Genomic DNA, 15206 nt, shown 5'->3' on the forward strand with positions numbered 1-15206 from the left:
CCACACGCTGGCCAAGATCTATGGATCGATACTGAAGAGGGAGATCAGCAGCCATACAGAGGAACATAGGCAGCATGCTCTAGGGCAGGCAGGTTTCTGGAGACAGCACTCCACTCTAGACCACATCTTCACCCTGAGGACTATCATTGAGGAGGCGAGGTCGAGACGCCGAAAAGTCTACGCTTGTTTTGTAGACTTTCGAAAGGCCTTCGACACTATCCTACGATCCCGCATGATCAGGAGACTACAGGATATGCAGATTCCAGAGGTTCTGATCTGGGAATGGTGAGCCTATACGAGTCCGTCACAGGAAAGGGAGAGTTCGTGTCCCAGGAGGCCTATCCGACTGGGTTCAGAGCACGATCAGAGTAAAGCATGAATGCCCTCTCTCACCGACTCTCTTCGGGCTCTACATTGATGAGATTACATCTTTCATAGACCGCCTAGGAGGCAAGGAAGCACCACTAGCAGACTTGATGATACAGATTCTACTCTACGCGGATGACATAGTCCTCCTGTCATCTTCGGCAGTGGGACTACAGAGACATCTAGATGCCCTAGTGCTGTTGTGCAGAGAGAGAGACCTGATGGTCAACCTTGGGAAGACATGATCTTCAACACCTCTTACACAGTGATTCACCGACATAGCTTTACATACCAGAGTCAGCCAGTGGAGATTGTGCAGTCCTACACATACTTGGTTGCAATTTTCACAGGGCCAGTTTTCACGATGCAGCTAGAGCACGACTCACACGAGGGCATGGCACCTTGGCCCGACTAAAGCGACAATGCTTCCATGCACACTTCCAAGATCCACCAACAAAGTGTTCGCTTTTCGACACTCTAGTGCGGCCGACTCCCATGTATGCGGCACCTTTTTGGGGGTGTGATATTTCAGCAGCAGAATGGAAAAGATTTGAGCAGCTACAAGTGATTATGGGCTCTAGGATGATTCGGAGTAAGCCCTCTGTCCCCCATCAGATAGTACAGGCAGAGTTTGCCATGACCCCTCTCCACGTTGATGCCATTTTTCAAACGACGACTTCTTCCTCCACAGAGTTTGGGACCTACCTCGCAAGAGACTTATGAGGCTAGCACTAGAGTCCTCCATACGACTAGCAAAGAGTGGGGTAGGTACTAGGTACAACATGGTTTGCACGCATCATCGCATGGTTTGCTAGTCACGGGATTCAGATGGATCAGCTTCCCCCGTTTCAGTACAGCATGGATGCACCGCCCGAGTTGATCCCGCGGGATGAGATTAACCGCATCATACGGTTAGATCTCCTCCAGCTCCACACATCTTGCACTTGGGGGGGAGACCAGGGGTTCCCCACCAAGACCTAGCTCTACTATGACCACTTTCTGAGAGTATCGGAAGATGGGCTCATCATCAGACCTCAGTATCTCTAGGACAGAGGAGTCTCACACGCACTGAGGATTGCCATCGGACAGATGCGGGTCTCATCCCATCCGCTAAGGATCGAGACAGGGAGAGCTACACGCATATACCCAAAGAGCAGCAGACTTGCAGGTTGTGCACGATGGGGGTGGTCGAGACAGAGGAGCACTTTCTATGTGTCTGCCCAGCCTACTGTGAGATCCGAGGGCGCTACCACTGCCTTTTTCAGGAGTGGTACGACTTTGGCCCACTCTCACGACTGATCCACTTCCAGGACCAGGTCTGTATTGGGATCTACCTGATGGAGATGCGACGACACAGGAAGACACTACTACGACATATCATAGAGCAGGAGGATGGGACCACCGCCCCACAGGGTACTGAGGTAGACCAGCGCAGAGACAAGTCACAGATTTCTATGCATTTGACTTAGCACCAGGGCACTTTGGGATAGAGGAGGATAAGCTAGCTGACATGAGAGATATATGGATCAGTGGAGAGAGCCGACACAGCACTGCCAGGCGAGGGACACAGAGCCTGTACAAGGCGCGACAGTCGACCAAAGCCCACACTATCGAGATTCGACCTATTTCAGCTCTCCTTAGGGGAGATCAACCGAGGCGAGGCATCACCCTTGACATAGCCCATCGGATCCAAAGATCGAGGAGACCACGCCCTCCACCACCACGGGAGACATCGCGATAGATGCAGATAGGTAAGCTCTTTGCATCTCATCAGAGAGCCACCATGGAGCCTGGATACGTGGAGCTGGTTCATGCACTTGGGACTCTAGCTCTCAGCACTTGATATTTTCATACCACCCTCATGCTATTTTTGGTACTTTTTTGCTATTTTGTACTAGTATAGCATTTTAGTATTTTAGTACTCAGCAAGGGCCTTAGTGAGCCCTTTGCCCCAGCCACAGTGATCTGTATGAGTTACTTGATTCCGTACTTTGTCCCATAGGCCCGCGAGGCCTCCTGCGGACGTTAATCTCTCTCTCTCTCTCTCTCTCTCTCTCCGGCCGGGCTGGCTGTCCTTGGCTGCTCCAAGAGTACCTGGCTGTCCTTGGCTGCTCCAAGAAAGTGCCTCGAGCTGGAAGAAACAGGAAAAGGTTCAAAAAAGAAAGCTTCAGCAACATTACAATGCACCTATGAAAGAGGAAACGTGAAGGAAGGGTAGAGAAGGACTACCAACATGCTTGGAGATCAGCCATCCATGTAAGCCAACAAATTTACTGCACTATCATTCCATTGGCTGAAACACCATGTTTACAAGAGCGGGAGTAGAAGAAACATGGGGCAAACTAGCTTTGGAGACAGCCTTGGCAGCCCCCTCTACAGGAACCACTCACAAAGGCACTACAAAGGTAGTCACATGCCTCAACAAAATCTGCCTCGTGCTGATGGAAAAAATAGACAGCTTGGAGGCCACCAATGTGGCCCTATTGACTGAGACAGCGCATGTGGACAAAATACTAGCTGAGATTAGGAAACAAGGTGGGAAGATACAAGAAGAATGGAGGAAGGAGAAGGCCAAGAAAGAAGAATGGGAGAAGCAGAGAGCAGAATGGGAAAATAAGAAGACCAAGCTACAAGACAAAGTACACACATTGGGGACTGAGTTTACAACAAATGAAGGGCAAGCAAATAACATCAAATGGAGGCAACAAAGTTATGGATCAGCTCAAAGCAGAAAATGCAGTTTTAAGAAAGAGATGGAGGCCATGCAGACTACCATGACTGGTAAACATGCCGAGTTCGCACAACAGCTCAACAAGGGAAAAGAAGTGATGCCTGAATCGACAGAAGTTGTTAAAAAGGGATCAGCCGCTCCCAAAAAACAGCTCATTTCTGAGACACTAGAGGAAGAGAAAAGACTGGCCGGTAAAGCAATGAATGTCCTAGTTAGAGGCTTCATAGTGGGAGACATCCCAATGGCAGATGCTCAAGCCTTATTTGCCAAGATGGGAGTCAACATTGCATGCGAGGCAGCTTGGAGAGCAGGGAAGACGGAGATACCAACAAGACCCTTAGTGCTGAAACTCCAGACTGCAATAGATAGGTCCAACCTCATGAGCATGCGAGCATCCTTCAAGGGGACGAAAATCTACTTGGATGATGACCTCACCCTTCTACAGCAAAACCTAGAAGGGAAGGCATGACACATGTAATGGCAGCAAGGGAAGCAGGGAAATGGGCTGCCTATAGGGATGGCAAAGTGATTATCGGGAAAGAGTTGACAGAGGGGAGAAGGGAGAAGGGGAGAAGGAAGAAGGGAACTATGACGGTGTCAAATCCAAAAGGGGAGTGCACAAAACAAGCTAAGTATGACTGTATGGAGCTATAATGGTACCCTTTGGTCCGACCCAAGTGGCTTCTCGGAGACATACACAGACAGAGACATCATCTTCTACACTGAGACACATGAGAACCCACTGGATCAAGGGCACGGTCAAAGTGGATCTAGGTATGGGCTGCGGTAGGAACTCTCCCTATGATTGGCGTAGTAGCAAGAACACAGAAGGCCAGATATGAGTGGTTGGCTCCGAATGAGGGGGGGGTTCAATAAGGTCATGTATCCGTGAGACAAAAGCCAATGGGCCTAGTAGGTAGTCCACTGTGCTAGTCCCGCCTCCATGTGAATCCCCTAGATGATGGCCATTTTTGAAGGCCATTGTAGATGATGAGATTGTGGACAGCTCCCAGCTCAAGCAGGTGTCACCTGTGTGCCGTCATGTGAGGTATCTGCAGAATGTCTCCGAATCCCAAGCTCTGCTGCATCAAACTCCGGCATGATGTGGGGGTCTCTCTCATATGTGAAGTCAAGTAAGCCCACTTGCTTATCCCTTGTCCTTGCATTGAAATCCCCCAGAAGGAGGGTGTCTCCCTGTCTGGAGAACTCTATGATACCATCATGTATCATCTCATAAGGGATGTGTCCCTCTGTAGTGACCTCATGAGCATATGATGATGTGTCTGGAGGGAAGTAGCATACTGCAATGAAGATCAGTCGGACATCTAGCAGCTGGACTCGTATCCACATATGACATGCATGTTCCTCTCTTTGTACCACAGATATAAGTGGTCTCACGTGTGTCTTGAAAAGGACAGCTACGCCTCCAAAGCCTCACTCCACTATCTCTACTCAGTTCTCTCCTATGAGCTGACTCCCAAGTGTATCCTGTCAGTTTAGCCAGAGAGCTTCCGGCCCTACTGGAGGGTGATTTAGACCTCGCCCACGCTTCAGACACCCATGTCATAGTGATACAAGATGCTGCCACCAGATCCTTTCCTACGACCCGAACTAGGATCGGCACCCCTAGTCAGCCACTATGCCCTCCCTTAGTTAGTTGGTTTTGGCAGGGGATGACCCTATATATATAGGGACCCCTCCCTCAGTGTACGGCAGTTTGCTCACCAGAGTTGATGTGGAAGGGGAGAGTGTGATCACACCGACACACACAAGCAGGATAAGACACAAGAAGTGTGGGGATAAAACGTATGTGTGTACCTCCCCTAGCACACAGTGAAGCTTTTATATGAAAGGATAAGGTTACAACACTAAGTACGGTGTACTTAGTGTACTTAACAAAGAAAGTACTAAGTGTACTAACTGGCCATAGAGCCTTTACCCCAACAACCTCCCACTTAAAGGCAATATGCCCTCAAGTAAAAGTAAATGAGGCTCAACCTATACCCATCAACTGTCGGCAATGTGCAAACCGCTCTGCAGGCAAGCCTTTTGTCAACAGATCTGCTGGATTATGATCTGTGTGAATCTTGACAAGCTGAATCAGCTTATCATCTATCACCTCCCTGATGAAGTGATACTTCACATCAATGTGCTTTGTCTTTGCATGAAAGACAGGATTGTGTGCCAACTGAATAGCACTCTGACTATCACAATGCAACAGTGGAATATCACCTGTAATGCCCAAATCTCCCACTAGCCGAGATAACCATAAGGCCTCCTTGCATGCCTCTGTGGCTGCAATATATTCAGCTTCCGTAGTAGACAAGGCTATGCACTGCTGCATCCTTGACATCCATGACACTGCACATCCAGTGAATGTATAAACATAACCGGTAGTAGACTTCCGGTTATCGGGATGACCAGCAAAATCTGAATCCACATAACCATACACCTTTGCATCTCGCTTGCCAAAGCATATGCACAACTCCTGTGTGCCCTTCAGGTATCTCATGATACCTTTCACTGCATTCCAATGCTTCTTGCCTGGATTTGCCATATACCTGCTAACCACTCCCACTGCAAACGCAATATCAGGTCTGGTAGCAACCATGGCATACATGAGACTGCCACAAGCTGAAGCATACGGAATCTATTTGCATCACCAAGGTCCTTCATATCAAAGGCCTCATGCAATCTTTTCTTAAGGTCATCAAGCTCCTTACGAGCTCTACCAGCAATAAGCATGTCATCCACATATAAAATGAGAATGATTAAGCTGCCATTGGCAGCCCTTTTGGTATGTAAGCAGTGATCGTCATCACTTCTCCTGAAACCTTGGGACTTCATGAAGGTATCAAATTTCTTATACCATTCCCTTGGTGCCTGTTGTTTCGGCCCGTAAAGGCTCTTTTTAAGCTTGCATACAAGTGACTCCTTGCCCTTGACTGCAAATCCTTCTGGCTGCTGCATGTAGATCTCCTCATGAAGATCACTGTGAAGAAAGGCTGTCTTCACATCCATTTGGCATAATTCCAAATTCTCACATGCAACCAAAGCAAGTACAATCCTGAGTGTGGTCATCTTAACCACTGGAGAAAAGATCTCATCAAAATCAACACCATACTCCTGCTTAAAGCCCTTGGCAACCAACCTGGCTTTATACCTTGGCTTAGCTCCAAGTGTGACTTTCAATCTATACACCCACTTGCATGGCAGTACTTTCATGCCCTTAGGCAACTGCACCAATTCCCAAGTACCATTTTTATGGAGACTGTCCATTTCAGACTTCATGGCTAGTTCCCATAGCCTTTTATCATGCATTTGCACGGCTTCCTTGTAACAGGAAGGTTCTCCACAATCTGTAAGCATAATAAAATCTGCTCCTGGAACAAATCTGTCTGGCGGTTTCATTTGTCTAGTGGACCTTCGGACCCATTGGTCTTGCTGTCCAACTTGCTGCTCACCTAAAACAGGTTGCTATTCTAGTAGATCAGGCTGCAGAATTATGCCTGGGAGGTCTTCCAAAGGTGGCATGTCCCGTAGTACATCTTCCGCCACTGCGGGCTGTCCATTTGGACCTGCTGCAGCATCATGCATTGGCTGATTACGCTGCTGTTGTGGCTGATTTGCAGCCTGCCTGAATTATACAGGATGTCCCGAGTCATCAATGTCAACCTCTGAAGCATCAGAAGGCTTATCTGCTGCCTTAAACATACATGACTCATCAAATAAGACATCATTGCTGCGTATTAGCTTCTTATTCACAGGATCCCATAGGCGGTAACCCATCTCACCACTGTCACCATATCCAAGAAAAATGCATTTAAGAGACTTAGGATCAAGCTTGCTGCGATTTTCTCTGCGTATATGCACATACGCAGTGCAGCCAAAGACCCTCAAGTGCTTATAGGAAGGAGGTTTTCCTGTCCAAAGCTCCTCTGGCACTCTGCCATCTAGTCTTTTATTTGGTGACCTATTGATGAGGTGTACTGCTGTTTTTACAGCTTCAGCCCAAAATCCATGAGGTAAAGCAGCATGTGACATCATAGAGCGAGACTTTTCCTGTATGGTTCTATTCATACGCTCTGCAGTGCCATTTTGCGCTGGACTGTAAGGAGCAGTGAGTTCTCTTTTAATACCTCTAGCATCACAAAATGCATTGAATGCATTAGACATATACTCCCCACCGTTATCTGACCGCAAAGCCTTCAGTGTTCTGCCTGTTTGGTTCTCAACCATAGCAAGCCATTTCTGGAACACTGGAAAGACATCACTCTTCAATCGAAGAGGATACACCCACACCTTCCTTGTGGAATCATCTATAAATGTGACAAAGTACCGTGCACCTCCAAGTGAAGGACTAGGCATCTCACACACGTCTGTATGCACAAGCTCAAGTTGAGCATCTTTATGTCCTAATCTCCTTTTATGAGGACACTGTAACTGTCTACCATATATGCAGTGCTCACAAAACTTTAAATCAGAAAATTTAAGAGACGGTAAGTAGCCAAGGCGAGCCAATTGCTCCATTCCACTTATGCTCATATGTCCCATCCGGCTATGCCACATAGAAATATTCGGCAGCTCGGTGGCATGAATATCAGCATGATTACATACTTTAGCATGAAGAGTATACATTGTGTCAACCTTAGAGCCTCTGGCAACAACCAGGGCACCTTTGGTGACCTTCCAGAAACCATGACCAAAGCTGGTCACAAAACCTTCGTCATCCAACATGCCAGTAGAAATCAGATTTTTCTTGACTTCGGGTACATGCCTAACATTGTGAAGCATAAGCTGAGTACCATCAGCAAATACAAGCCTGACATCTCCAATACCAACAATACTGCATGCATGATTATCCCCTAGAAAAACGACTCCATTACTGCCTGCTGCATATCTTACAAACAATTCTTTGTAAGGTGTAACATGGAATGAGGCACCTGAGTCAATGATCCAAGAGTGCATGTCTGCAAAATCTCCTGCATGGAGAGAATGAGCATCCAAAGTAGAGAGAAATAGAACCTCTCCCTCACTGTCATAACCGTGTGTAGAATGAAGCTCTTCAATCTTCACACTGCTCTTGCCATTGCTTACTGGTACAATTGCTTTTGCATCTGACGCATCAGTGTTTTTGGCTTTGTCTCTCTTATCATTTTTCAGTTTAAAGCACTGCTTTTTAGTATGTCCCTTTTTGCCACAGTAGTAGCACTCAACATCTTTGTTGGAGCGGGACTTGCTCCTCCCTTTTCCCCTTTCCTGAGATTTGCCTCTTTGCTGACTTCTCCCCCTTGCATTTAAGGCATTGTTAGGCTTTACTGCATCTTGAGCTTCAGCTTCTGCTCTTCTTGCAAAATCAGCCCTATGATATCTGAAAAACTTATGAAAGTGTTTGCATTTGTTACAGCTATCGTGAATGTATCCCAACTTTCAGGAAGAGAAATCAAGAGTGCCATACCCTTGGTTTCCTCATCCACCACATATTTTTGATTTGCAAGTTGAGTGACAATTGAATTAAACTCATTGAGATGTGCATCCATGGAGGTCCCTTCCTTCATCTTCAGATTGAAGAACTTGCGCAGCCAATATATCTTTGTGGCTACACTCTGCTGCTCATATGTGTCCTGTAGCTTTTTCCACACACCCCAAGCTGTTTTTTCACCATCCACATTCCAAACAACACTCTCATGGAGTGACAATTCAATTATGGACTTTGCTGACAGATCAGCTAGTGCCCAAGCATCATCAGATGTGCCAGTGGGCTTCACACCTTTGTGTATAATAGGAGCATGAAACTGCCTGAGAATTAGCACATTCAGGACCATCTTTTTCCACATTGGGTAGTTAGCAGCACCCTGCAATTTTTTAATATTGAGAAGAGAAGATTCTGAGGATGAAGCCATTACAATCAGCAAGAAATATAACCCACACTTGGGTGCCTGACTCCCTGCAAACTAAGTGCACAGATGCACTTGTAGTTGTGCTCAAAAGTTAATTCCTGCAATTTTCTCCCACTTAACAGTAAATACTGTCTGTTTCCTGCCGGCTGCAGATCCAGAAAAGCAATACTTAATGCATTAATTGATGCTCTGTAGTACAGTACAGCAGTACCTTGATTTGACACAATGTATGTCCCTGCTGTAACAGTGAAAACAGCACTGTTTTATGCACTTTAAACTTCAGTAAAATGACTGTTTACAGTCCAAAAAATTGACTCCGGACAGTACCCGACTGTACTTTCTAGTACAACAACAGAAATTGACTGTATATCTGTCCAAAACTGTCAGAATTAGACTTTCTCTTGCCTCTATAACTGTGTTACACAGTTTAGAACTTGAATGAGGCAAAAGCCCCTTAACTAGAAGCCAATTTTGAAGATTTTAGTGCATACACCGCTTTCCCAAAGCTCCACTAATCACATAAAGCATCTAGGTGTTTCCCCCAACACTGATATGCATAACAATGTCAAAAGCCCCAATTCATACGCATCTGCCACTGTCCCGTAAGTCATAAAATGCATCAAATCCTTGCACAAATCAACTCCAATCAGGAGGATATACGCAAATAAGTGCGTGTATAAGCCAATGCTTGGCTGTGGCTACAAAAGCCCCTTGATTCCACAATTCAAAAAATGAGAATTTCTCTCACATAGGAGGCATAGATCTGCAGATCTACCTCACTGACAACTGAAGGAACCAAAAAAAAAAAAAAAAACGGGTGAAGCGGGCTGCTCTACGATCGTGAACGTCTCCGAGCTCTCCGGCGATGGAGATGGCAAGGACATGCACCTGTGGCCACTTGTGGCGCTAATGGCGGTGCTGGTGGCCTTGGCCCTGGCTAGCGCCGCCTAGCTTGCTGCTGGTGGCGCCGATGGCGTCGCTGGTGGCCTTGGCCCTGGCTGGCGCCGAAGCCCTGGCTGGCGCCGGTGGCCTTGGCGCTGGCATCGCCAATGGCCTTGGCGCTGGCGTCGCCGGTGGCCTTGGCCTTGGCGGCGAGGTGAGTATTTTGATTATTGCCTTGCACTTGTCCTTTCTTTCCTTTCCATTCTGCCTTTCATTATGCTTTCCATATTCCTAGCTAGCTTTCATGTCTCTTCATATGGTATTAGAGCCTTCCTTCCTAGCCCTTTCCTTCCTCCTTGCTTCTCCATGAGGTAGAGGGTGGCCGGAAAGAGAAGCTGCCCTCTCTTCTCTTGGAGGAGCTCCCCTTCCCTACTCCTCTCCATTGAAGGCTTCATCAACATTGGGATTCTCCTCCAACGTTGTCTTCTCCAACTTGAGCTTCTGCCACCTCTCTTACCTTTCCTTGGTGAGCTCTTCTCCTTCCTTCAGCTACAAAGATGTCCTAGAGTGGTGTTGTTTATGTTGCTCTCTCTGTGACCTGCGGACAATGTGACGCTTCTATCTGGATCTGGAAGCAGAATCACGACTTTGTGTCTTCAGAAAAGTTGTAGAGGACCTTGAGTACTACAATTTTAGTTTTTACATCATTGCAATCCGAGTTTTCTGCGTGCGGATTTTGTTCTTGAGTTCACGGGATGATAGTTTCCAGCCCACTCTCACTATCTTGATCTCCACCTCCATCTTTTTCTGCTCCAATTGGTGCCCCACGAAGCTAAGTTGTAGCTGCCCACGTATAATGCTGGTCTGAGCTAACTGAGCCTTCTTAGGATTTAATTGACCACCATTATTATCAATCTCATAGAATACCTGATCCAGCTTTCCATAGTGCTCCCTTCTTCCACTGTACACACAGATGTCATCAATAAACACTTTACAAAATTTATCCAGGAAAGGTGATAAAATCAGATCTGAATTCTCCTGATAGTGCGAGGGGCCGTTGGTAACTCCAAAAGGCATTTTCCTATAACAAAAACAGCGCCAGGGGGTAATGAAAGTAGTCTTGATTTGATCTTCCTGGGCTATGGCTATCTGGAAGTACCCTTAATATCCGTCACATATCCGTCACACAAGCTGTACATTTCATGACCCGCCACTTTATCAAGAATATCATCCAGAAAAGGCAGAGGATAGTGGTTTCTCTTTGTCACTGCATTGAGAGGTTTGTAATCAACACAGACTCTCCATTTGTCTACACCTTTTGGCACTATGACCACAAGACTTATCCAATCAGAGTGAACTACATGATAAATTATTCCTGCCTTGAGAAGCTTATCTACCTCTTCCTTCAGCACATCTCTCTGTTCCGGGCTTAATCTCCTTATTTTCTGAAAAACAGCTTTGGCACCTTCCTTCAGCTCAATCCTTAGAGGCTTCCCTTTAAATCCCCTGATCTCCTCATAAGAGGTGATAAACAAATTGGGGTATTTCTGCAACATCTTCAAATATTCTTCTTTCTCCTCAACATTGAGATCAGGATTCAATGATTGCTCAATCAACACCTGGGTTGATTCTTGAGAACATTTGGGCTGCATTAAATCCTCGATAACCTCAAACCTATCCACCTCTTCCTCACCGAACCCTGCTGCCCCCACAAAATCTACCTGTGAATCCTCATCTACCAAATCCACCAATGCTATTGTTCCTTCATCACTTTCTGAAGTCACCGAACTCTCATCCTCACTGCTGGTTTCACTTCTCTCTTCCTCTTCACTTGCTGAATCTGAAACTTCAGCCCTGCTTACCATATCGAAATTCAATTTCTTCCCATTCGTATATACAGAAAAGATTCCTCTCTACCAATTCTGAATTGCACCTACCTTCCTCAACCACGGCCATCCAAGAATCAAAGGATAGGCTCCCAACCCCAGAGGCATCACATGACAATCCACTCGACATGAAACACTGAATGCCTCAACCTCCAGAGCAGGTACTATCCCTAAAATCTTCACCTTGGAGTGGTTTCCCATTCTGATGCGATAACTAGAGGAGCGGGATATCTTCAGTCCTAATCTCTCCACACAAGCCTGAGTAATCACACGAATCTGTGCACCCCATCTATATAGGCCTCTCCAAAACCCTTTCCTTTATGCCAGGCTTCTATAGCAGGTAAAAGATCCGGCAACTCTGAGACAGACATCAGCTTAATTGTACCTTTATGAGAGTTCTTCTTTGCTGGATTTACAGCCCGCCTCCATTCTTTTTTAAGCTTTGGGCATAGACCAATCATTTGGGAAATGTAATGTCCAGTTTCCTCGCTGAAAGATCTTCCACCAAATCATAATCTCCCTGCTCCTTCCCCATGGGATAATCTGCAGTTCTATACTTCCTTCTGGGCTTCCTGCTCTTCTTCTTTTGGTAGGTCATCATCTCCTCAGACTGCTTCCCCTTCTTTGCACTCGGACCAACCTAAGCTTCTCTATCTCTCTTCCCTAATGGCATGACATCTTTAACTTCCTCCAACTCCAACAAGCCAAATGTAACTGCCTTACCTTTCCCTTTCTCTTCTGCAGTGGCTTTATGGATTCCAGAGGTACTAGGCTGACCTGCATCTTTTACTTCTACACTATGATCATTCACCCTATTATTTAACCCTGTTGGCAATGGATAAACATCACCTCCAGCACGAGGAGGCTTATCACAGTGTGTGCTGTAATGTCCCCACTCTCCACAATTAAAGCACTGGACACAAGGTGCAAATGACCCTTGATCTCGTCCTGCTTGCCACGGGCCTGAATTATTTGAAGAAGGCATGATGCCTCTGCCATAACCACCCAATGATCTACCTCTTCCCCTACCATTCATCAAATTTAAACTCAAACTCTTCATAAGCTCCAACATTTCATGAATTTCTTCTTTTATATTCTCCTCCCTCTTGACTTCAGGCTTTTGTATTTCTGGCTTCACATGAGAGAGAATTTCAGGCACATGTTGAACCATTGGCATCTCTTGCATCATTTGTGACAATCTTATCTGCTTCCTCTCCTTCTCTTTTGCTACACTGAGAGCATCCTCGTAAGTGACCAGCTCTTTACATTCAATCTTTATCCTAATCTCCGGCTTCAGACCAGCAACAAACCTATCCTTTTTTATGACTCTGGGAGGAACTTCAGGTAATAAGGCCACCTGCCATTTATTCCACAACACAGTGAACTTACCAACATACTCATCCACTAACTGAGTTGGCTATTGCTGCAATAAACATAGCTCTCCAAATGCCATCAGGATCTCTAACACACATAAACCTGTCCAGGAAAGCTGTCCTCACCTCTGGATAAGTCGGGTTTCTGTGAGCACCCTGATCATCACGCATCCTTGCAGAGAAAGTCTGCAGCCAAGTTCTCGCTTCTCCCAACAGACAAAAGGATAGAATCTGAAGAAGGACTTCTGGAACATTCATGTCTTTAATAAGAGCTGTGAACTCCAAGCACTCTAAAAACCTCTCTGGGTCTTCATTGGGCAACCCGTGAAATCGAGGAAATTCATGAGCCATCTCTCCTCTTGACTAACTTATCTCAAACACACTTCCAACCAGAAATACCACCCAACCTCTTCTGGGAAGAAAACAAAAATAATCACTGTATTGAAGAAAACTTACCTTGCATCTGACTGGCATTCTTCTTCCTAGGAGCAATCACTTTCAAAGCCTTTTGAACCTTAGCATGGAGACGTATCACCCGAAGTTCAACATCAAGGTATCTATCTCTCCTGTGTCCACACTCCCCACATAACTCACAATGAATCACTCTCATGCGAGGCTTTGTCTTCATAGTTTCAATCCCTAACCACACAGAAATTTAAGCAACATCCCCCAGCCAATCTTATGGGCCGTGTTGTCTTGAGTACCCAATCTCAATTCAAAACTCCTCCTGTCCCCAGCAGGATCGCCAAAAAAGATGATAAGGAAAAAAAAAAGGGAAGACAACCAGGAATTATGTACTTCACCACGTCAGATAGCTGAGACTTCATAGGGATCAGCTGCAATGTGGGCTCGTAGATGATGAGCTTATGAACGAGATTCCAGAGTATGTGTCTTTGTAATAGGCACCGAGACAAACCCCCACCAAAAAAAAAACTGACTGAACTTGGATCACACAAACTCAAAGAGAGACAAAAGACTACACAGCCCGAAACAGACTAAACTTAGAACTGAACTTCCCCCCAAAACTCAGAAAACAGTCAGCCTCAGAATACTATGAACCCACAGCCCACACTCCTAAGCTTCCATCAAGAACAACAGCTCATAATTCCTGCAAAGCTGCAACAGCGCCTCCTCCTCTCCCTCTCTATCAGTATTCAGAAATCTCCCGTGATCAAATCAACATAAGATCCAAAGAGGCTTTCGATTCCTTTAGGATAACTTCTCTTCCCTCACAAAGCAGAAGATCAGTGATTGACGAACATCTGCAGCAAGCATCAATTGCCTAACTCCTTGAGGACAACCATCATCGATGCAGGTCACAATCCATTGCGCCTTAGCCTGCAATTCCTTGGTCCCTCTATCTCTTTGCATACGGAGTTCATGGAGTCTCTCGCCCAAACCCCTTCAGCTAGCAGACAACAATACACAGCTATGCCTTAAGCTGTGTTAATCCATAGATCATCACCAACTATGCACAAACCCAACGGAAGACACTTCCAGCAATAGCCCTGCTGCCTTCATTTCTCACGGAGAGACTAGCTCACATTTATAGCGTCACCCGCACAGCCACGTAGCTTCCTCAATCAGAAAAATACAGAGCCCTTCCATATGATATCAGCCAGACCACGATTCTTTGCATCAGCTCACGTGCAAACAACGACTGTCCTACCTACGTAGTAGCTATGCTCAGCCAACAAACAACGGCTCATAATCTCTGGAGATCCCCAGCGCCAAGGTCTTCTCAGCGCGCACACCCTCTTTCATCTACGAGAGCCCCCTTCATTTTTCGTCGTTCAGCATCCTCTTCTCGGAGCCCCCCTTGCATCGTAGATCCTTCCAGCGTAAAACTGAATCAGCTCCAGCCGCCATCGCCACGTAGCTCCAGCTCACAGCCTAGAAGCTCCCCTTCATCCATCACATAGCCACCTTTGCATGAGCAGGATGCCTTCCCAATCAGTCCAGCCACCTCAGCCTAATTTGCCACCTCATCAGTGACATTTTACCACTCTCAAGACATTTCCCCCAAATCACATTAAATGCACATTTTGGACCTTTAGTCACACAATTC

At 46.2% G+C, this 15206-nt stretch overlaps 1 protein-coding gene across 1 annotated transcript in view; it reads right to left on the reverse strand.

Moving 5' to 3' along the window:
* Positions 1-15206, reverse strand: part of LOC147901160 (Zinc finger, C3HC4 type (RING finger) family protein) — a 159104-nt gene that overhangs the window by 124070 nt on the left and 19828 nt on the right. The window lies entirely within an intron of this gene.

Source organism: Dipteris shenzhenensis, chromosome 6 (genome assembly GCF_047967505.1).
Source record: "Dipteris shenzhenensis isolate YYH24624 ecotype China chromosome 6, Dip_SZ_1.0, whole genome shotgun sequence".
Lineage (NCBI taxonomy): Eukaryota > Viridiplantae > Streptophyta > Polypodiopsida > Gleicheniales > Dipteridaceae > Dipteris > Dipteris shenzhenensis.